Here is a 22,657-nt window from a genome sequence, read left to right on the forward strand (position 1 = left end):
GGATCGGCGCCGTGACGCGGTTTCGATTCCCAGTCACGGAGTGAATCATTTTTTGTTCAAGACTTTATTCAACGAAAACACGCCCCACAGCGTCTGTGAAGGGAACAACATCTAAATCTTCCAGCTGGATGAACTGGCATCGGAGCTGGAGAAGTCAGAGATGTAACACTAACGATAAACTCTGAAGAACATACATGTCAGATACACAACATACATGTCAGATACACACACAGCACACATGTCAAATCATGTCACTTTCAAGGTGTGTCTTTTAACTTCCTGCTCTCCACCTCAGACATTTCCACATTCATCAAAAACCCCCCACCACAAACCCCATCCTGCTCCTCAATCCACTGATAATCTTACTAGTACCGGGAGGTACTGACAGCATTTGGCTCCATAGCTCAGTGGTTAGAGCACTGGTCTTGTAAACCAAGAGTCGCGAGTTCAATTCTCGCTGGAGCATCTATCCAAAGTTTAGCTAATACAAACTGTTAGAAAAAGGCAAATAGAGTGGGAGACGAAACGGAGTCCTCTTATGAGTGGAGGGGCAGATTAGATGCTAATTTGGAAAGCAGAACGATGTTCTTCTTCGTGAAAAGAAATCGAAAGAGCAGAACATATTTGACGAGCTGAGAAATATAAATGTTGATATTAAGAATAGAGTAGATGCGTTTGTACAAGGAATGTATAAAGTTAGCATGTAGGTGCAGCAGATATTTGGAAGGGAAATTACATTTTGTTCTTATTGCCGGCAGACTGGAGTTTAAAAATAACGTGGTGTTTCTGCTGTTACACAGGATTTTGTGGAAACCAGGTTGAATATTCTGGGCAGATGTGACTTTCACATTTAAAAAGGGATATGCTTTGCATTAGATCATTAGAAACGGTAAAGAGAAGGTTCACCAGATTGCTCCCTGGGGTCAGTGAGTTGTCCTGTGATGAAATTCTCTGGAGTTTAGAAGAATAAGCGGTGATCTATTTAAACTTACACAGTTCTGATTCGGTTTGATAGGATGGAGGCTGAGAGATTTTCTTTTTCTCTGCTGGTCGGGAATCTAACCCCCTGCGGCACAGATGAGGGGCTGATCATTTAGGGCTAAGATAAGGAGAAATTACTTCACTCAAAGGGCAAGAATCTTTGGTATTTTCTGTACCTGACAGTTATGTATGCCCCATCATCGAGCACATTTAAGGTCGGGATAAACAGGTTTCTGATCTCTTGGAGAATTCAGGGATACGGGGAGCTGTTGGAGAAACGAAATTTTATCCCAAGATCAGCCATGATGACATTGAATGGTGGAAATCTCGATGGACCGAGTGGTCTGTTTCTCCTCCTATGATTCCTGTTAGAATAAAAACAGAAAGGACGGGAATTTCTCAGCAGGGGTTGCAACTAATGTGGAGCAAGACAGAGTTAAGTTTCCGAGTTCAATATGATTCTTTTCAAACCAGCAACTGAGTGTGAATTATAACAACCAGCACAACATCGAGATTGCAAACACTTCCAGTATCACTTGTATCTGTCTGTTTGAGCACACAATACGCTCAGATATTTCAGATGGTGATTAACCATATTAGTCTGCAACTATAAACTCAATAAATGCTGTTGCAGACTGAACCAGATGGGAATAAATGCTCGTTGTCAAAATCGAACTTTCCCATCAGTGCACCTTATTTCACAGGAAGTATTTGAAGGTGATGTCAGAGCAATGATAACATGTTTTCTAACACCGAGGTTCGGATAATGTTGAGCAGTAAATTGAAATTAAACAATTTTCCCTTCCCCAACATAAGAAAGCTTAACGATTGTTTCTACCCGGTTTCAAACCGGGGATCTTTCGCGTGTGAGGCGAACGTGATAACCGCTACACTACAGAAACATCTGGAAACACCATAGAGCAAATCTGCCTGCCTGCAATGTTCAACTAGGCTGTGTTGCTACAGGTTCCGATGGTTCGACTGAGAGCCCATGTCACTGAATTCAGGAAGATAACCGTTACTTTCAATCTGATTGTACAACTTATCCCTCACATCAAAATTGAAAAGCGTTCGTCTGGCAAATATCTAAGGGAGAAATGATTTCTGTCCATTCATTAATGCATCATTTTCATCTTTGTTCCGATAATCATTCGCATTTTGTACCCTGTCGCTCCCTTATTTCTTTGTTCTTTAAATCTGACATTTCCAATTCAGGTACTGAAGAGGAAATCTCCCTGATCCCTCCAGAACTGGAAGTAACACAGGATTGTTGTACCGCAATAAATCTACATTCCCTAACCGGGAATCGAACCCGGGCCACGGCGGTGAAAACGCCGAATCCTAACCACTAGACCACCAGGGAAGCTGATAAATGCTTCATAAAATATTAATTTATCCATGAACCACCTGCCTTTTGTTCTGTTTCTGTCTTTTTATTCACCAAATACAAGTTTCTTCTTCACATTGCCATGTTTATATCACACACAAGTGATATAAACTTGTGGCCACAGTGCAGAATCCAAACCACTGATCCAACAGGGAAGCTGACAGTGACTTTCCCAATCAGCGGATCATCGTCATTTTAGCCTTTCTCTTCGTTCTCTTCCGTCACACAATAGGCAGGTTTCTCATTATAAAAACATACTCTGCTTATTTCCACACTTGACACCTGTCATCGAGCCCATGGTGGTGAAAACGATGGCGTTGCACCATTGGAACACCCGGGTTCCGCCATCACCAGCTCAGTGTTACCTTGTTACTCCGGGACCCGGCAGTCAGAGTGTTCTCCCACCCCCAGTAAGTCCCCAGAGTTCAGAAGCTGTGACATCTTCTTCAGAACCTTCAGTGTATACTTGATGGAGACGAATATCGCGCGAAGCCATCTCCACGCCCCCACTACTTCCCTTCAAAAAACAGAGCAACAAGAAATTAAGAAACGACGAGCTTAGGGACAGTTTAAATGATGCAGCCCCTTCAGTGCAGCTCATTGAACAGAAGAACATATGAACATAAGAAATAGGAGCAGGAGTAGGCCATCTAGCCCTTCGAGCCTGCCCCGCCATTCAATAAGATCATGGCTGATCTGTCGTGGCTCAGTTCCACATTCCCGCCCTCTCCCCATAACCCTTAATCCCCTCGCTTATCAAAAACCCATCAACCCACGTCTTAAAAATATTTAGCGAGGCAGCCTCCACCACTTCAACGGGCAGAGAATTCCAGAGATTCACCACCCTTTGAGTGAAGAAGTTCCTCCTCAGCTCCGTTCTAAACCACCCCCCCCCACCTTTATCTTGAGGCTGTGCCCCCTAGTCCTACTGTCCTTTCTGAGCGGGAAGAGTCTCTCCACCTCTATCCTATCCATCCCATACATCATTTCTGTTTGTTACACAGTTCAGGCTGACCTAATTCAGAGAAAGATCAGGCTCAATCCTCCCGATGGCCTTTCCCAACTCCATTTCGTTAAACGAATTTCAGTAACATTTCCATTAAATAATATGATTGTGACACATGTCAATGTGGTTGTTTGGCCAAGCGGTCTAAGGCTCCATTCTCCGTGGAGATGTGGGTTCGAATCCCAACGCGAGCGAAATGGATTTAAATTTTGATCCTTACTGCTTTTGTAAGATTGAATGCAGGAGTGTGTGCAGTGTCGTTTTCGTCATGTGATTCTTCTGTGAAATGTGCGCCTTTTCCTCTAGTTCACTTACAGTATTACTTGTATCTGACTGTTTGAGCAGACACTACTATCAGAAATTTCTGATGGTGATTAACCATATTCGTCTGCACCTATAAACCCATTAAATTCTGTTGGAGACTGAACGAGATGCGAATAAATGCTCGGTGTCAAAATCGAACTTCCCCGTCAGTGCACCTTATTTCACAGGAAGTATTTGAGGATGAAATCAGAGAAATGATAACATGTCTTTAACATCGAGGTTCGGATAATGTGTAGCAACAAACTGAAACCAAATAGTTTCCCTTCCCCGACATAAGCAAGCTTAATGATTGTTCCTGCCCGGTTTCGGGCCGGGGACCTTTCGCGTGTGAGGCGAACGTGATAACCACTACACTACAGAAACAACTGGAAAGCTAATGGAGCAAATCAGCCTGTCTGCAATGTTCAACTGCGCTGTGTTGCTGCAGGTTCCGATAGTCAGACTGAGAGCCCATGTCACTGAATTCAGGAAGATAACCGTTACTTTCAATCTGATTGTACAACTTATCCCGAACAGCAAAATTTAAAAGCGTTCGTCTCGCAAATATCTAAGGGAGCAATGATTGCTACCCATTCATTAATGCATCATTTTCATCTTTCTTCGAATACTCTCAGCATTTGTATCATCAGCGCTTTGTAACCTGTCGCTCCCTTTTATCTTTGTTCTTTAAATGTGACATTTCCAATTCAGATACTAAAGAGGAAATCTCCCTGATACTGATTCCGACAGAACTGGTGCAGATCGGGAAGTAACGCAGGATTGTTGTACAGCAATAAATCTACATTCCCTGACCGGGAATCGAACCCGGGCCGTGACGGTGAAAGCGCCGAATCCTAACCACTAGACCACCAGGGAAGCTGGCTAATAGTAAAATATTAATTTATCCATGCGCCACCTGCCTTTTGTTTTATTTCTACACGGGGACACAATCCCAGGATAAGGTGCTGATGATTCAGGGCTGAGATGAGGAGAAATTGCTTCACTCAAAGGCTCGTGAATCTTCCGAATTCTCTACTCCAGAGGTTTCTGATGTTCCATCATTGAACACATTTCAGTTTGGGTTCGACAGATTTATGATCATTCCAGGAATGAATGGAAGCAGGAATATGGAATTGGAACAAATGCTTAGCCACAAGTTCATGTTTCAATTGTATTTTTTTATGTTTAAAGGTATAATGGAAGCATATATATAAATATATATGATATATATATGTAATGGTGTACTGATATATATGTATGTATATATAATGTTATATGTAATATGTTTGAAGTCAATCGTCATTAAATAATGTTGGTAATACCAGATAACAGCACAGCCGGGAACAATTCACAGCTATTTTTTATTGGCACCCACGGACCCATTGCCAACAGGCAACTGTTTACCCGTGAATGCTGATGGTGAGGAAATAGTAAAATTCCGTCCCTGCGTAGTCTCGAACCACCAACCTTTCGGTTAATAGCCGAACACGCTAACCAATTGCGCCATAGAGACTGAGACAGCAGCAATTTGTGACCAATGATCACGCAATCTGAAGCTTAATTTCATTATTCATGCACTGGGCTTTGCTTTTATAAGGGCTACAATTAACCTTGTCTCATTTATGACTGTTCATGGCAGTGTTCACTACAATCACACATTTGGTGCAGTCTTGTACAGTAATGCACTATGCCATGTCTCTTTATATACTGCGTTTGACTCATTTGAATCATTATTGCAATAGACTTTGCAACTGTGTACACTACATTACATGCCGCTTCATTTATTAATACATGTAGACATGCCATGATAAATGCTACAAATCATCGTCTCTGAACTATTATTACTTAGTCAAGAGTTCACTTACGTTACATTAGGTTCCATCTCAGATATTATTGTGCTAGGCTCGATGTCATGCACTACTGAACACACCGGTGTATCACTGAAAAAGAAGACACTTTCTCACTAATTGTTTTTCTATAAAATGTGTCTAATAGATGGAATCGAACCAAGAGCGAGTGAGAAGAATAGATGGATATGAACTAAAAAGTGCAATATAATTGTGTGGATGAAATTGTGTTATAGATCAGAGTGAGTTAGGGCTCGAATTGTGCTGAAGTTAAAAATTATAACAAGGAACTATATTTACATATACACAGAACATATTATAGAAGCAGGGTTCGGCTGGATTCCTGAACGGACTAAGGAAAAAAATGAGAGCCGAGGAATGGAAAATCCAGCGAAAAAGAGACTTGTGTCCAATTATAATGAAATATTATTTGATAATGTCTGGATGATAAAATGGACAAATCTTTAAATCACTAAAAGGTAAGGTTATTCAATAATTAGTTGGTAATTGACATGTTCAGTAACCGGAAGGTAAATATGAATGCAAGTATTAAATTCACTATCCTTCGGCCAGATTTTCCTGTGAATGTTACTGACAGATATTAATGCCATTGCTTTACTGATTGTTCCCTTTCCATGGAAACAGGGAAATAAATTTTCCTCAAATATCTTCTCAAACCTGCTGCACTGACCTTGGGATTAAAGTGATACAACACCACCATCTGCTGGCGGACAACAGCGACTGCAGGCGCTGATACTTGTGAGTCTGAGAACCGGTTACTGAAATATGAATATTGAACGATATTGTCCGAGATCGGAGTTTGTAGAAGGATCTCGGCTGGCGTATTCGCCCTTTTTATAACCAGGCACCGCAGATAAATCGTGTTCTTCATTTCCCATTGGGAGATAATGTCTGGAGATTGAAGTTGGGATTATTTGAAACTTCAAACTGTACATTCGATGCAGTTATCAGACGTTAATCAAATTCAGAATCTTAGTGGGTAAACATTGCTGCCCTCTGCAATTCGTTTGTCAGACATTTTCACGGTTTAGTCTCAAAAAAGGCACAAAGAATCAGACATTTACAGGGACACACACACACACACACACACACACACACACACACACACACACACACACACACACACACACACACACACACACACACACACACACGCACACGCAGGTATTGGAGCCTACAGAGATACAGGGGGGCATACACAGATTCAGGGACACATATAGATGTAGGGGCACACTAGATTCAGGCGCAGACATATAGAGATCCTCGTAACTCGAAAGATACAAGGGCACACACAGAATCAGAGGCATATACAATGTCTCAGCTTGTACACTGCCGAATTCTCTCTCGTAGTTCCAGACTTTTCAATGAGTTCAAGCAGGCAACTGTTTGCCCGTGAATGCTGATAGTGAGAAAAATAGCAAAAATCCGTCCCTGAGTGGTCTTGAACCACCAACCTTTCGATTAACAGCCGAACACGCTGACCAATTGCGCCACATAGACAGCAGTAATTAAATATATTCTAAACTAGTGTGTCACTGGCCGCAATTCTATTTCTGAAAACCTGTTCCAGAACTGCAGCATGACCGCACTGTTTACAATTCGATGCAAGTCTCTTTAGTTCCGTTGATCCTGCAGCACTGCTGGAGTGTGTTTCTCCTATGAACGGGCAGGTAAAATGAATCCATGTCTCTCATCACAGGCAGGAAGGGAACTAACGACCAGTAGCCCAAAGATCCAATATATTCCACTCAATCATCAATAACACCATTCACAACTGCACCTCCTTCCGAATATTGTGAACCATTTCCCTCAGGATTTAGTTCCAAGACTTAATATTTCCCTGGTTTTCCCCCAATTTTGACAGGAGATTCACTTCAATATACAGAGTAAATGGAGAAAGAAGAAGCTTTGCATTGGCCCGGAATCGAACCCGGGCCTCCCGCGTGGGAAGCGAGAATTCTACCACTGAACCACCAATGCTGCTCTTGCTAATGCAACCCCCACATGCTCTCTCTTCCTTCACACTCAGCAGCATTGTAATTTCCTTACTTTGTCCTTTCGTTCCCCAAATGCCCACAAAAACTCTCACTCAAATCTCACACGCAATATCGCACAAGCCTCTCATGCTGTTCAACACCTTCCTTTCATTCACAACCGCATCTCAAACTTTCAACCTTCCTCCAAAACACAAGCACTCTACAACAATCCCCCTCTCACACCGTCTCATTCTCCCAAATATGCCTCTGCTTTCACCACATCAGTCTAAACACGCTTAAAACGTATTCAAATCATTTGCACACTGTCTCTTCCACTCAACTCATATCACTACAATACGCCTCATGCCATTCTGCAAAAGCTTTAAGTTGCTACATTTCTTCAAAGCTGGTACCCAGTGCGACACCAGGCCAAACTTCCACTTTCAACACTTGATGGCGCCTATATAGGGTTACAAGTTAGCTCGGAATGAGTTAAAAAAATAGGGCTTAGGCGAGCTAGGAGGAGGCATGAGAAGTCCTTGCCAAGTTGGATAAAGGAAAACCCCAAAGCTTTTTACTCTTACGTTAAAAACATGCATTAAATCTTCATATATCGAGGCCAGTCTGTGACATCTGAAAGCAATGAATCCTAACGACGAGACTACCAGCATCCCGTCTACCTGATTCTCCCAGATACTGGTTACAGGAATGTGCACAGCGCCGATTGTCCGCACTCACACACTCCTTCCTGTCTGTTAAGACGTGAAATTGTTTATATTTTCCACATTGGCTTCCAGTGTGATGAAAGCAGAGCTGTGATAAGCTGATGTTCTTCAGTGGATTTACTGCAGAAAGGTTTATATCAATTCGATGCAAACATTGGCGTTTGAATGTGGTCAGTTACAGTGAAATTTAATGCAGTGGAAGGGAGCCTACTCGCTTTTACAGGAGGAACCAGCAAGGGAAATATAAATATGAATAATTGTACAACGGGACTGGTATTTATCCCTGCTGTTCAAATTGGCACAAGTATTGATCCACGATTTTCAAATTTCACCACATGTTGGGTTCTGTGGTGTAATGGTGAGCACTCTAGACTCTAAATCCAGCGATCCGAGTTCAAATCTCTGCATGAGCCTTGTTTTAATTTGCAAATACAGATGATGGATTGGCTGAAGGGCGTTTCGTTTAAGTTTATCACCAAATCCTAATCGAAAGAAAAAATTGACAGCCTGTTCAACTGCTGTTACTCAATTCAAGGGCAATTAGGATTGGTAGTAAATGAATAAAGACAATCTCAATAATGGACCTTTTCCTCACAAGTAAAAGCAAACTTTCTGACAGTTCTTGTGCCTGAAACTTTCGAAACATCGAGCTAATATGTAACAACTATCCTAATGATCACAGGTGGGCCAGTGGCGCAATGGATAACGCGTCTGACTACGGATCGGAAGATTCCCGGTTCGACTCGTGGTTGGCTCAGTACAAACCTTTAAAAGGTGTTTACTAATTCCTTGTTACTTTCGATGAAAAAGTTATTCAATAGCTTTATACTTATTCAGACAAATGCTGGCAAGCATATTTTCAGCTTCTCTGGAGAAAGTAATTTTTGGAGATTGCTAAAGAAGAGCAACCGACTATTTTAAGTTATTTTTTTCGAAAAAAAAAATCGTTTAATAAGATTAGGATATTAAATAAATGCTAAACTCAAATGCATTTTGGACAAAATTCAACATGTCTTAGAAAATTTACAGAATTTTATCATTTTTTTCATAAAATTCCGCATTTCTGATTTTGGAGAAAGCATTTCAAGCTGAGGTCAGTGCAAAGATAATATGACTGTAACATCGAGTTTGTGATAATATTCAGCACCAAACTGAAATCATACAGACTTCCCTCACCCTAGCATGTTTCAGATGTTGATGAACTATGTTAGTCAGCGCCTAAACCTATTGAATTGTCCTGTAGACTGGATGACTTGCTGATATGTGCAGGTGTCAAAATAGGAACGTTTCATTCCTGGCATTGCATCAAACAATTTATCATTTCTTATTTCACACAAAGCATTTGAGGCCGAGGTCAGAGCGAAGGTACTATGGGTGTAACATCGAGATTCAGATAATGTTCAGGAACAAAATGGCCGGGCCGATGAAGGCATGCTTTAAGGTGCGAGGGGCAAGGTTTAAAGGAGATGAATATGGCAGATTGTTTGCACAGAGAGTAGTGGGTTCCTGGAACTCGCTGCCGGGGAGACATAGTAGAAGAGGATGCAGTTGTGACTTTTAAGTCAGTTGACAAGTACATGAATAGGATGGGAATAGAGGGATATGGTCCCGGAAGGATAGGGGGTTTTAGTTAAGTGGGGCAGCATGGTCAGTGAAGGTTTGAAGGGCCGAATGGCATGATCCTAGGCTGTAATTTTCTTTGTTCTTTGTACTGCCGTTCTTCTTTACCGAAAACTGAGCTTCAGACTCCGTAGCTCTATGTTTAACCACTCCATCTCTGACATCTCCAGTCACACAACCCTGTGAGATGTCTATACTGATCTTATTGTGGCATCATGAGCGTTCCACATACAACATGACTTGTATCTATAAATTCTCATCTTGAACGTTTCAATTGAAATTTCAAGGCGAGCAGAGCTTTTTGAGCAGAATGGTTCAGATTCCCATCCCCTTTTAATGTGAACAAGTTATTTCTGATTTCACAACAGGGGTTGTCTATGAAACAATGACTGAACACAGGGGGTGAATGTGAGAAGCTGAAGTTTCCAGTTGAAGAGGTTCCCAGTGTCTCTGAGCAGCTGAACTGGGGAAGCCTTTGGGCAGAGACTGTCCTGCTGCTATTTCCCTTCCTGACCACCGGGGGTCGCTGTAACACGCCCGGGCGCTGCCCCGCCCAGTGTCACCTTTGCCCACTCCGGCCCGGCCGCTGCTCGTTGGCGGAACATCCGGGTCCTGTAGAGAGGCGGGGACAGCCGCCATATTGCAGTGACGTCACCATCAGCCCCTCCCCCGTCGAGGAAAAAGCGACGGTTCAGAAATGTAGAAAGTGAGAGAAATTCCCACCCGGAAAGGAATTAAAATTAAATAAAATACATATTTTTATAAAGAGGCAGGTGGCGGAACCGCGCATGTGCTGTAGTATTTTCCCAGAGCGCACCGCGCGACAGTGATTGAAAAACAGACGGAATAAAAAATAGAAACGATTTTCCCGAATGGAGAAGGAACCGAAAGTCTGACGGGTGAGGATGTGAATAATAATCATCAAGATTCAACATATTAAAAGATTAAAATGTAACTGCCTGGGCGCATGTGCGGGAGGGGAATTCCCCCAGAGTGCAGCGCGTGGGACGCCGTCTCCCCTGGCAACGCAAGATGGACGCCGGCCGTCTCCCCTGGCAACGCAAGGTGGACGCCGGCCGTCTCCCCTGACAACGCAAGATGGCCGCTGGCCGTGAGTGATTGTGGCGCAGGCGCAGTGAGGTCTGCCTGCAGCCCATTGTCCAGATTGCCCCCCAGTGGATGTGGTGGGGATGGTGCAGCAGATGGAGCAACAATCCCAGTTTCAATGGGTGGAGAGAAGCTGCAATGCTGCTCCCTGTTGTTCACTCCTCTCCCCAGTCTCAGCATTGCAGAGTGTTTAAACAAGAGGGTGCATTGTCACAGCAGCAGCGTCTCCACGTCCTTCCGGTAGTAAGGTGACCAGAACTGGACGCAGTTCTCCAAATGCAGTCTAACCAACGTTCTGTACAACTGCAGCATTAGACGCCAGCTCTTATACTATATACCCCTTCCTATAAAAGCTAGCATTCTGTAAGCTTTCTTGGCAACCTTCTCCACCTGTGTTGCCACCTTCAGAGACTTGAGCACTTGCACTCCCGGGTCCCTCTGCATTTCTATACTCTTAACTGGTCTACCCTTTATCATGCAACTTTCTCTACATTATTCCTTCCAAAACGCATCACCTCGCATTTATCAGGATCAATATATATCTTGAGAAATTTGCCTACCTCGGAATTACTCTCGCAGAGATATTACCACGATGCCACTGTCACCCTTTCAACATTGATAGAGTACTTACAGCAGAGAAGAAGGCCGCTTTGAAGCGTCATGTGTGTGTTGGCCCTCTAAAGGTCCAGTTCATCCAATAACACTCTGTACCCCACAGTCTCGCATTTAGTTCATTTTCAGACAATTATCCAATCCCATTTTGAACCCATTAATTGGCTCTGCCTGCACCACACTCTCAAACAGCACATTCCAGGTCTGGGTCACTCACTGTCTGAAAATGTTTTTTCGTGATGTCTCCACGTTTCCTTCACCAATTTACTTCAACCCGTGCCCTCTGTGTCAAAATCCTTCTGCCATTGAAAGTTTCTCTCTATCTACTCTGTCAAAATCCCTCAGGATTTTGAATGCCTCATTAAAGTCACATCAGCAACTTTCTGTCAAGAAAATTAGTCCCAAACTCTCCAAAATATATTCGCCACTGAAGTTTCTGATCTCTGGAACTATTCTCGTGTTTTTCTCCTGCATCCAGTCCACTGATTTTACATTCTGCCTTACGTTCGGTCAGTTAGTGCCTGCTTGAACACATGAAACACAATCTTTCTTCATGCCCTGGAGTGAAGATTCGGAGCAAATTCATGTCTCATTTCTGGCGGACTAAGGGGAATCAGACAAGGTTAAGGGCAGTTTAAATGCTGCTGGTCCTCCATAAGGACATAGGAAAGGAACATAAGAAATAGGAGCAGGAGTAGGCCATCTAGCCCTTCGAGCCTGCCCCGCCATTCAATAAGATCATGGCTGATCTCAAGTGGATCAGTTCCACTTTCCCGCTTTCTCCCCATAACCCTTAATTCCGTTGTCTGTCAAAATCTATCCGTGTCTTAAATATATTCAACGAGGTAGCCTCCACCACTTCAATGGGCAGAGAATTCCAGAGATTCACCACCCCTTTGAGTGAAGAAGTTCCTCCTCAACTCTGATCTAAAGTGCACCTCTCCCCCCCACCCCCCCCCCCCCCCCCTTTATCTTGAGGCTGTGCTCTCTAGCCCTGCTATCCTTTCTAAGCGGGGAGAATCTCTCTCCCTCTACCCTATCCATCCCTTTCATTATCTTATACGTCTCTATAACATCCCCCCTCATCCTTCTAAACTCCATGACAGACCAGTTTATGAGTGAATTCACCGAGGTTCTCCTCATTCTTCTCTCATTCTGTCTCTGGATTTGATCAGAAAAAGGCAGAGATGAAGGTGTCTTTACACGGGTGGGTCACTGGGTGGCACAGTGACTCTGTCTCTAAAGGGTCCTGATTTCAACCACATCCCACCCATGACTGGGGGGGACATGCCTGTCTGGGAAAGTGGTGGGGGGGAACCGTATCATAAGGAAATGGAGTGGAGTTGATGGGTTTAGGAGAACGGAATTAAGCCAAGACAGGGATGGTTAAATTTTTATTCAAAATTTATTTAAAAATTCAGAGAATATTTTACAGCAAAATTGTTTTTTTTTAAGTTACGAAAGTGAACATAGCGATCGAGGTTCACATTGAGAACAGGAGACATGTACAGAGAATCCGTCAATATTTGTACATCTGTTACATACACCAGAAAGAGAAAACAGATCCTTAATAGAAAGAGGAATTAACAAACGTGAATAAGGAATGAGAAATTATTTATACATGAAATTTAAACTAGGGGAGAAACTATTAACCACAATAACATTATAACAAAAAAAACTCGTACTTTTCACACTGAAAACTGAAATAATGTCTAATGTTGCCTCAGTTACAGATCCAGAATGATAAACTGAGAGATATTTACTGATAGATTCACCGAGAGCAGATATTGTATTGAAGCCATACGCAGATCTTTATAATCAGCTGAGGGAAATCTGCAGCGTCCAAAATTCAACCCATCATTTGATCTGTAAAATAAAGAGACAATATTGAAGCAGATGTTTCTGATGCGGGACATTAATGTTTTTAACCAGTGAAACATTGAGAGATGTTTCAAATCCATTCTGCCAGTTTGAAATGTGAGTGAATTGAATCATCTCACCTTCATCAGAGTGACGGCAGTGCTGTAGAAAATGCTCAGGAAGAACAGGACGATGAATGTGGAAGCGGTTGTCCAGATGTTGCTGTTATCATCCTCACTGTCTTCAATCCAGATGCGGTCGGTGGGGTCTAGGGGACAGAGACCAGGAAATGGAATTAGATTACTTTATTTATCCAGGGAATCTTATTGTTTTCTTTTCCCTGTTCTCCTTCATAAACTGTTCATTCATTCTCATCTCTAATTTTCAATGTATATCTCCTGTTAAATTCAGGACACTCAGTAACAGATCTCCATAACTATTTTCACACCTGCTCCTTATTGGTATTCCTTGGAGAGTCCATGTCAGAAAGCACTGAAGGTGTTTTCTTGAGAATCAGTTCATTTTGAACTATTTGCCACGAACTCTTATTGAAGAATGTTCTGACTGATCTGGAGGAACATTCCCCTGTCAATGATTGTTTCCACAGATGGTGACTGGTCTGTAAACTGTGAATGCTGCTGTTTAAGGTCTGGGATGCAATTTCTAATCTTTGCTTCTTTACGGTGGAGATGTTTAGTAAATCATGAGCTTAATTCAGTTTCTCAACGTGTTTGGCGGTGTTTTGAGAATTGGGATAGTTATCGGTGTGTATGTCCATTCAAATTCACACTTCAATTTTACTTTCACCATTTACCTGCCGTTTATATTTAAGATTGTGTGTGTGAGTGTGTGTGTGTGTGTGTGTGTGTGTGTGTGTGTGTGTGTGTGTGTGTGTGTGTGTGTGTGTGTGTGAACACTTCCTGAGCTGCATTAATCTTTGGTCCTGAGTTAATCTGTGTGTATGAGGGATTCATTTGCCTGTGTTTGTTGATTTGTGTAGTTGTGTGTCTGTGTGTACAATTTATTCTTCAGACATTGTGGATAATTTGTATAATGTATTCTTCAGACACTGTGGATATATGACTATTATTGTGTGTAGTCTCTGTATATTTATTAATGCCACTCTTAACGTGTGCCCGTGTTTCTGCCTATTTCAATGTGTGAATTTCTGTTACTCGAGTAATGTTTCCTTCCCTTTCTGTGTTTGTCTGTTTGTGTGTGTATCTGTTAACATGTTAGTGCATGTAAATCCGCGTTGATAGTTATTTATAACAATGTGTCAGCATATACCTGTGTTTCCATGTGTAGTACTGTGTCCCGTGGTGTTCTGTTTTGTATGAGCATGTGAATGTTTGCATCCACATGTTTGTGTGAAAATATTTTGCTCTCTGTTTATCTATATGCAGTGTGTTAATATTGTTACATGTATTTCCCTGTATAAGTGATAATGTGTATAACATTATGGGTCTCTATATCAGTATTCATTTCAGCGAGAACGTGTGAGAATATGCATTTGTTTGAGTGTGTGTATCTGTTTGTGTATGTTTTGGACCTGCATGCGTGTGATCTGTCCGTATTGTGTGTATGCATGTATGTGTTTGCGTTTGGGTCTGTGTACCTAGTCACGTATGTTTAGGTAATGCGTATTTGTGTGTTTGCATGTGTTTCTGCGTGCGTTTGTATATATTTGATAATTTGTGTGCATGTTTTGTTTTGTGCCTTTTTATACAAGTACGTGTCTGTGTGTGCGGGTGTGGGTGCATGCCCCCTTGTGCATCCATGTGTGCGTGTATATGTGTGTGTGTGTGTTTGTGTGTGTGTGCATGGTGCGTGTGGGACAGAGAGAGCGAAAGAGGAAGGGAGAGAGAGTATTTGTGCATGCATGTATTTTTGTTTGTATACGTGTGGTCCATTAGTGTATTTGTGGGAGCGTGCTTGTTTGAGTTTGTTTGTGCGTATATTGTGTATTTTTCTGATCCGTGAATGTGCATTTTTATTTATGAATGTATCTGTGTTTTTGTTGTGGATGCATTTGTGTGTATTGTGTATTTGTGAGATTCTGTGTCTGTATTTGAATGTACCTGTCTATATTTCTGTGTGTGGGAGTACGTGTATGCGTTTGTGTGTGTATATTAACATTCTGTATTCGTGTGCATATGTATGAGTATGTGTATTTGTGCAATTGTGTCCACGTGTCTGTGTGTGCGTGTGTGTGTGTGTGTGTGAGTGTGTGTATGTGTGTGAGTGTGTAGTGTGTCTGTATGTGTGAGTGTGTGTGTGTGTGAGTGTGTGTATGTGTGTGTGAGTGTGTAGTGTGTGTATGTATGTGTGTATGAGTGTGTGTGTGTGTGAGTGTGTAGTGTGTGTAGTGTGTGAGTGTGTGTAGTGTGTGTACTGTGTGAGTGTGTGTATGTGTGTGTGTGTGAGTGTGTGTATGTGTGTATGTGTGTGTGAGTATGTGAGTGCGTGAGTGTGTGAGTGTGGGTGTGTACGCCTATGTATGTATGTATAATTGTGACAGTTGTGTGCAGTATTATCAGTGTGTGTATTTTTTTTAACCGTTGCTCCAAGTTTCACCGACAATAGTGAACTGAATATGATCCAGACAACCCGGACAATGGAACATATTTTCAATGTTTTGCTGTAGAAATGTATTTTATGTGAGGGGCACGGTGATATCAGGAGAGAGAATGAAATAATCCATTGATGTATCTCAGAGACCTCAGGGAGAGAACAGTTAAAACCCGGGGAGGAATCTATGACTTGTTTAAATTTGTATTCTGGGAAATCAATGCCAGCACATGGTTAACAGGAACAAGAGTGTTGAGACATTTTAAAATTATGTTGCATTAGTATATATATATTTCAATGAATAAGATAATGATACTTCAAAATCTGTAGCAAGTAAACCGGAAACTAATTTGTACTGTTGGCAACTGGGTCCTTATAATAGAGAACTGTTCCCTTCCAAACACGGGAGAGGGAGGAGAGTGAGCCCAGAGTTTCCCTCTCTCTACCCGGTGGTACAATGTCCCTGATGGTTCGAACCACTGAGGAGGTGGAGGTGAGTGGATTAAATAATGACATTCCTCCTCTTTTCATTGAGGAAGTTTTGGGACATGGATTAGCTCCTGCTCCTCCCCTCTCTCTGCCGGGTTAGTGGGAATCCAGGATGTCAACAATTTCACTCTCCCTCAATCCGATGGGGGGAAGATTTCTCCATGTTTTTTGTGTGACCCTCACTTCAGTTCCCAGTGGGTGTGGTGCAGCAGCTTAAAGAGGTGGTCAATGAGAGAAGCAGGGACACAGAGATCTAAATGTTGTGTTTGTGTGTCAGACATGTTAAAAATGTCGGATTGTTTCCCCCTCAGCGGGAGGAAAGTCAGTGAAGATATTTTGCAGAATCCTGTAATGAATGTGTTCTATTCTATCCCTGACCCACTGTCTATCTCCGCAGGGAGCACTGGTTCAACAATGTTGGGTCCGAGACATGAAAATATCTGACTCAAATCAAAGATATGGAAGTAAAACTGAAAAACAACCAATTAAACAATTGGGTATTTCATTGATCGTTAGAGGAAAATGTTTTTATTCTTTTTATTGTAGTTTTTAATGGAAGTGAGTGACTCTCATTGACATGAATTAACCGTGTCCATCAGTGCAAGGGAAATGTTCACAAAACTGGGTTTACCGCTGGATTTGTCAACTGTTCTGTTGATGATCTTCAAGGGGATGGCTTCATGTCCCACCACACAGGAGTAAGAAGCGCCGCTGGACCATTCCTCTGCTGCAATGGATAACAGGCTGTACATGAAGAAGGAGCTATCGCCGTTCTCCGCCACCACCTCGGTGTTCCTGTAGTTGCCGGGATTCACCGGCTTGTCGTTGATGGTCCACTTGACGAAGATCTCTCGGGGGGAGAAACCTCTCACTAAGCAGCTGAGGGAGACGAAACTCTGAGCGGAGACGTCTTCTGCCGAGGGCAGGAGGACAGAGACGACCGGTTCCCGCGGATTTGGATCTGCAGAAAATATACAATAAATGTCAATAAACTGGAGAATTCTGGAGACAATGAAGCCACTGGTTAGATATCAGGAAAATGTGCTTCGCTTCTGATTTTAACTCTTCCCATTTTTGATTTGCAGCTTGGAGGAGAGGTGAACACAATTGTTTTCTCAAATAACTCAGGGGGGGCGAAGTGGAAAGATTCTGAATGTTTACAGCGCAGAATCAGGCCATTCGGCCCAACTGATCTACTTTTCCTTTTTGGTTTTCTGGTTTTTGATTCTCCACATCAGGCTCCTCCCTTCTTCGATCCAAACCCAATAACATCGCCTTCAGTTCAGTTTTCACTCATCAACACATCAAACTCCCCATAAACATATCAATCGGCCCAGAGTCGTTTAGTTCAGGGGAGAACATTAATGCACTGAAAACTAAATATTGAGTAGTACACTTTCACTGGCGATAGACACAGTGATGCATTTACATAGAAACATAGAACAGTACAGCACAGTACAGGCCCTTCGGCCCTCAATGTTGTGCCGAGCTATGTCCGAACCCAAGATCAAGCTATCCCACTCCCTATCATTCTGGTGTGCTCCATGTGCCTATCCAATAACCGCTTGAAAGTTCCTAAAGTGTCCGACTCCACTATCACAGCAGGCAGTGTATTCCACACCCCAACCATTCTCTGAGTGAAGAATCTACCTCGGACATCCCTCCTATATCTCCCACCATGAACCTTATAGTAATGCCCCCCTAGTAACAGCTACATCCACACGAGGAAATAGTCTCTGCACATCCACTCTATCAATCCCCCTCATCATCTTATAAACCTCTATTTAGTCGTCTCTCATCCTCCTCTGCTATAAAGAGAAAAGCCCCAGCTCCCTCAACCTTTCCTCATAAGACCTACCCTCCAAACCAGGCAGCATCCTGGTAAATCTCCTCTGCACTCCACTGTCACAGCAGGCAGTGTGTCACTCTCTCCAATGCTTCCACATCCTTCTTACAGTGAGGTGACCAGAACTGAACACAATATTCCAAATGTGGTCTCACCAAGGCCCTGTATAGTTGCAGCATAACCCCACGGCTCTTAACCTCAAACCCCCTGTTAATAAACACTAACACACTTTAAGCCTTCTTCACGGCTCTATCCACTTGAGTGGCAACCTTCAGAGATCTGTGGATATGAACCCTAAGATCTCCCTGTTCCTCCACATTGCTCAGAACCCTGTCGTTGACCCTACATTTATTGTTTCAATCTCTCAGCTCACCTGTTTCCTTGTGGACAGATGTTCTTAGAGGAGTCGGCAGATCCTGATGGCTCACCACGCACTCAAACACAGCCGCACTCAGCCAGGCTTGTGTGGAGATGCTTAATTTGCTGATCACGCTGTCACGATCCGCTCCGGGCTTTTTGGCAATCTCTGATTTCAAATACTTCCTGTCTCGGATCCAAGACACGTTAACGCCATCAGGAGGATTAGAAATGATGCAGGTTAAGGTCGCAGTCGCCTCCAGTAAGACCTGTTCTATTGGTGGTGGCTGTATCTTCACTGTGGTATCAAGGCACTGGGGAGGATCTGTGAATGAGAAATGGAAATGAACCCTAGTTCCCCTTCAGAAGCAGGACAGCAGTCTTCAGCCTGAAGGAGACAAAGTGGCCTTCAATATATCAATCTCTAACTATCGCCTTTCACCTTCCATGGCGAATGGGAAACCAGCTTGCTCTATGGAATTATTCCCTGTATTAAATATTGGAGCAGCGGTAACATTTCCATGAATCAGGATTGGAGAATTCCCAAACAAACACACCATCCTGAACTCAGGGAAAAAGTACTGACCGTTGGTTTATAAATAGGGTGGATGCACTTTCTAATATTTTACCCCTGTGCTGTGACCTGTGAAACAGTCTCACACCTACTGTCTCTCCAAATTTTACCAGCTGTCTCAGGAACAAGCTGACATCAAGGCCACCTCACTCACTATATTGCTTCAAACCGAAAGGGGGCACTCTTTTAAGGGGAGGCAGTGGCATATGGTGTTGTCAATGGGCTTATAACCTCGGGCAAGTCTCTGGGGACACAGATTCGAATCCCATCATTGCAAATGTGAAATTTGAATTTTGTAAAAATCTATAATTAAAAGTTGAAATGGTTCTCATGAAGCTATTGCTGTAAAACCCCTCCTAGTTCACAAATGTCCTTAGCAAAATCAACCTGCTGTCTTTATCTGGCCTGGCATGCATGTGACTCCAGATTCACAGCAACGTGAGTGACACTTCAGTGCCCTCAGGTTTGGGAAATAAACGCACATCTCAGGAAAGGATAACAAAAAAATTGTTTTTCTGATGAAATTCTGAATGAAATATTGTCCTAATGCAGCAAACTACATGACAATAACTTACAAGTTGTTCTATGCTTTGTACCAACTTGAATAGATCCCTAATTCTGATTAACATCAGAATGATATATGTTGTCCTCTGTTTGAGTCTCTTACCCTGAGATGCGCTGATGTCCAGACGCTGAGTGTGCCCTTGATGAGTGACCTGGCAGGTATAGACCGCTTTGCTGAACCATTCCCCAGCGGAAACTGTCAGCCGACTGCTGGCCGAGAAGTTCCCGTTCATTTCACAGGGGGGAGAGGTGACAATTCCTGAATGCGTGGGTTTCCCATTCTTCAGCCAACTCACTTCCATTGACCCTGGCTGGAAATCGATGATTAAACAGACGATGATTGCGAATTTCCTGTTTGAGATGTCTTTACTGGAACTCACGGTGATGATAACAGTTGGATGGATCACAAGCAGAGGGCCTTCAGAATAAAAAAACAGATCAGTCATTTCCTGCAGAAGATGTGGATCAATTAAACTTTTGTCAACAGAGGGTAGTAAGGGCGTGGAATGCCCTGCCTGCAGCAGTTGTGGACTCGCCAATTTTAAATGGTCAGTGGATAGGCATATGGATAACATTGGAATAGTTTAGGTTAGAGGGTCATTAGATTGGTTCCACTTGACGGCGCAACATCGAGGGCCGAAGGGCCTGTACTGCGCTGGAATGTTCTATGTTCTATGTTCTAACTCATTTGCAGTCAATAGACACTAACTGGACCAATCCAGAGGGCAGGATTATGCACATCTATTTAAATGAGTTATAACCAAGGTCCTACATGTTAATCACAGTGTTTCTGTTTTACACAAACTCCACAACACTTACATGGCATTTCAACACTCTTGACTGTGTTGATGTGTCGAACCTCACAGTCAATTGTGGGGCATTCTCCCGCTGAGTCGCTGATGGTTAACTGGCTGCTCATGGTGTAGGTTCCATCCGTATTTCTCACTGACGGGAACGTCTTAGACCCACTGGTAAACGGCTGCCCTTTTCTCTTCCAGGTTAGTTTGGCAACATCTGGAGAGTAATTCATCGCCAAACATCCGAAGGTGATGGAGCCGTCGGAGTTCTGTTGCTGACAGGAGGAGACCAGGCCGTAGAGAGTGGGCGCAGATGGTGTCGCTGGGAAAGAATAGCCAATTGAATACGTTAGACTCGTGCGTTTATTAAGTCAACAAACATATTGTTACAAATAGGTTTCTGTATTAGATATAGCTCTTGGTGTTAAAGGGATGAAGGGATGTGGGTAGTAGGTGTGATCAGGATAGTGATGAGCTCTGACCAAAGTGAATGGCGGAGTAGGCTCCGAGGGCCAAATGGCCAACTCCAGCTTCTATTTTCTATGTTTCTATCTCGAACATTGATTAGAATTATGAACTTATCCCTAATATTTCCCGAATAAATCTTTCATCCGCCTTTGAGATGATGTTACTTCTATCATTTGGGAATTGTCATCTCTGTAGAAACTCATATCCCTGTCTCCACTTCTATCAAATTAGGAAGAAAAAAAACACATTCTGTTAGTCTCACAATGACATGTCATTCATTGGATTAACAGAGAACAGGAAAATTTTTCTCCATTATTGCAGCAACTATTTATTTCTCAAACAACAGCAGTGTGTGACAAACCGCTGTTTATTTCTCAAACAACAACACTTTGTGATGAAGAAGTTCTCCCTCCATTCAGACTATCCACTCACCTGATGAGGGTGCTCCAACAGCTTGTGATTCCAAATAAACCTGTTGGACTTTAACCTGGTGTTGTGAGAATCCTTCCTGTGCCCACACCAACCTCACTCCGGCATCTCCACACTAGTTTTGGAAATTGCCTGGGTTCAATCTGATTGGTGCCCCTTCCTCTCTCCAACTCACTGCCTCTCACTCCACAAAACAGAGATTAGTGACTTTGCTTCAAAAATACCTCCGGAATGAATACTTACTGAATGATCAGGAAACTCTAAATGTGATTATAAATTCAAATAAATCCAACATTGACTTAATGAAGGATCATACATTAATAGCAGGAGTTTCCCATTCGGGCCCTGAAGTCTCCTCCATCATTCACTGAGATTACAGATGAGCTGATTGTGGTGCTAGCTCTATTCTGAACCCCCTCACTCCGCCCATCCATCACCCGCTCTCTGCCCATTTCCCCAGCTCTTTGCCCTTTCCCCTGGCTCTCTGCCTTTCACGGTGGCTCTTTTCCCCTTTTATCCAGCTCTCTGTATTTCCACCTGGTTGTCTACGCTTTCCCTCAGCTCTCTGCTCTCTGCCCCTGCTCCCTCCCCTCTTTCTCCTTTCCCCCAGCTCTCTGACCTTTCCCCCTGGCTCTTCTGCCTTTTCCCCTGGCCTCTCTACCCTTTCCCCCATCTCTCTGCCCGTCCTTTCAGCTCTCTCCCCTTTCACTGGTCTCTCTGCCCTTTCCCCTGCTCCCTGTCCTTTCCCCTCTCTGTCTGCCCTTTCCCCTGACTTTCCGCCCTGTTCCCCGGCTGTGTGCCATTTCCCTCTGCTCTCTGTCCTTCCCCCAGCTCTCTGCTGTTTCCCCTGGCTCTCTGCCCACCCCCACCCCGGCTCTCTGCCCTTTCCCTCGCCTCCTGTTCTCCCCTGACTCTTTGCCATTGCCCCTGTCCCCGAGCCCCCAGCGATTCCCTCCAGCTCTCTGCACTCCCAGGGCATCTCCCACCTTTGAACACCAAACTGCCACTTGAGATCTTTCTTCTCTCTCGTTGCAGACCTTCCCCACACAGATTCAGTGAGTGTGAGTGAGAGAATGTGAGTGTGAGTGATTAGATGAGTGAGAGTGGATGAGTGATG

General features: G+C 43.3%; 7 non-coding genes and 1 pseudogene across 7 annotated transcripts; 1 reads left to right on the top strand and 7 right to left on the bottom strand.

Annotated features, from left to right (window-relative positions):
- The first annotated feature begins 393 nt into the window (after positions 1 to 393).
- On the top strand, positions 394 to 468 carry trnat-ugu (transfer RNA threonine (anticodon UGU)). The gene has a single exon. It is a non-coding gene; the product is annotated as a tRNA-Thr (tRNA).
- Positions 469 to 1,810: 1,342 nt separating this feature from the next.
- On the bottom strand, positions 1,811 to 1,883 carry trnav-cac (transfer RNA valine (anticodon CAC)). The gene has a single exon. It is a non-coding gene; the product is annotated as a tRNA-Val (tRNA).
- A 389-nt stretch (positions 1,884 to 2,272) lies between these two features.
- trnae-uuc (transfer RNA glutamic acid (anticodon UUC)) lies at positions 2,273 to 2,344 on the bottom strand. Its single transcript has one exon. It is a non-coding gene; the product is annotated as a tRNA-Glu (tRNA).
- Positions 2,345 to 2,756: 412 nt separating this feature from the next.
- LOC145362415 (Ig heavy chain Mem5-like) overlaps positions 2,757 to 22,657 on the bottom strand; it is a 31,905-nt pseudogene continuing 12,004 nt past the window's right edge.
- On the bottom strand, positions 3,989 to 4,061 carry trnav-cac (transfer RNA valine (anticodon CAC)). Its single transcript has one exon. It is a non-coding gene; the product is annotated as a tRNA-Val (tRNA).
- trnae-uuc (transfer RNA glutamic acid (anticodon UUC)) lies at positions 4,482 to 4,553 on the bottom strand. Its single transcript has one exon. It is a non-coding gene; the product is annotated as a tRNA-Glu (tRNA).
- trnan-guu (transfer RNA asparagine (anticodon GUU)) lies at positions 6,972 to 7,045 on the bottom strand. Its single transcript has one exon. It is a non-coding gene; the product is annotated as a tRNA-Asn (tRNA).
- Positions 7,455 to 7,525, bottom strand: trnag-ccc (transfer RNA glycine (anticodon CCC)). Its single transcript has one exon. It is a non-coding gene; the product is annotated as a tRNA-Gly (tRNA).

Source organism: Carcharhinus amblyrhynchos, unplaced genomic scaffold (genome assembly GCF_965287045.1).
Source record: "Carcharhinus amblyrhynchos unplaced genomic scaffold, sCarAmb.v2.hapA scaffold_38, whole genome shotgun sequence".
In the NCBI taxonomy this organism is placed as follows: Eukaryota; Metazoa; Chordata; class Chondrichthyes; order Carcharhiniformes; family Carcharhinidae; genus Carcharhinus; species Carcharhinus amblyrhynchos.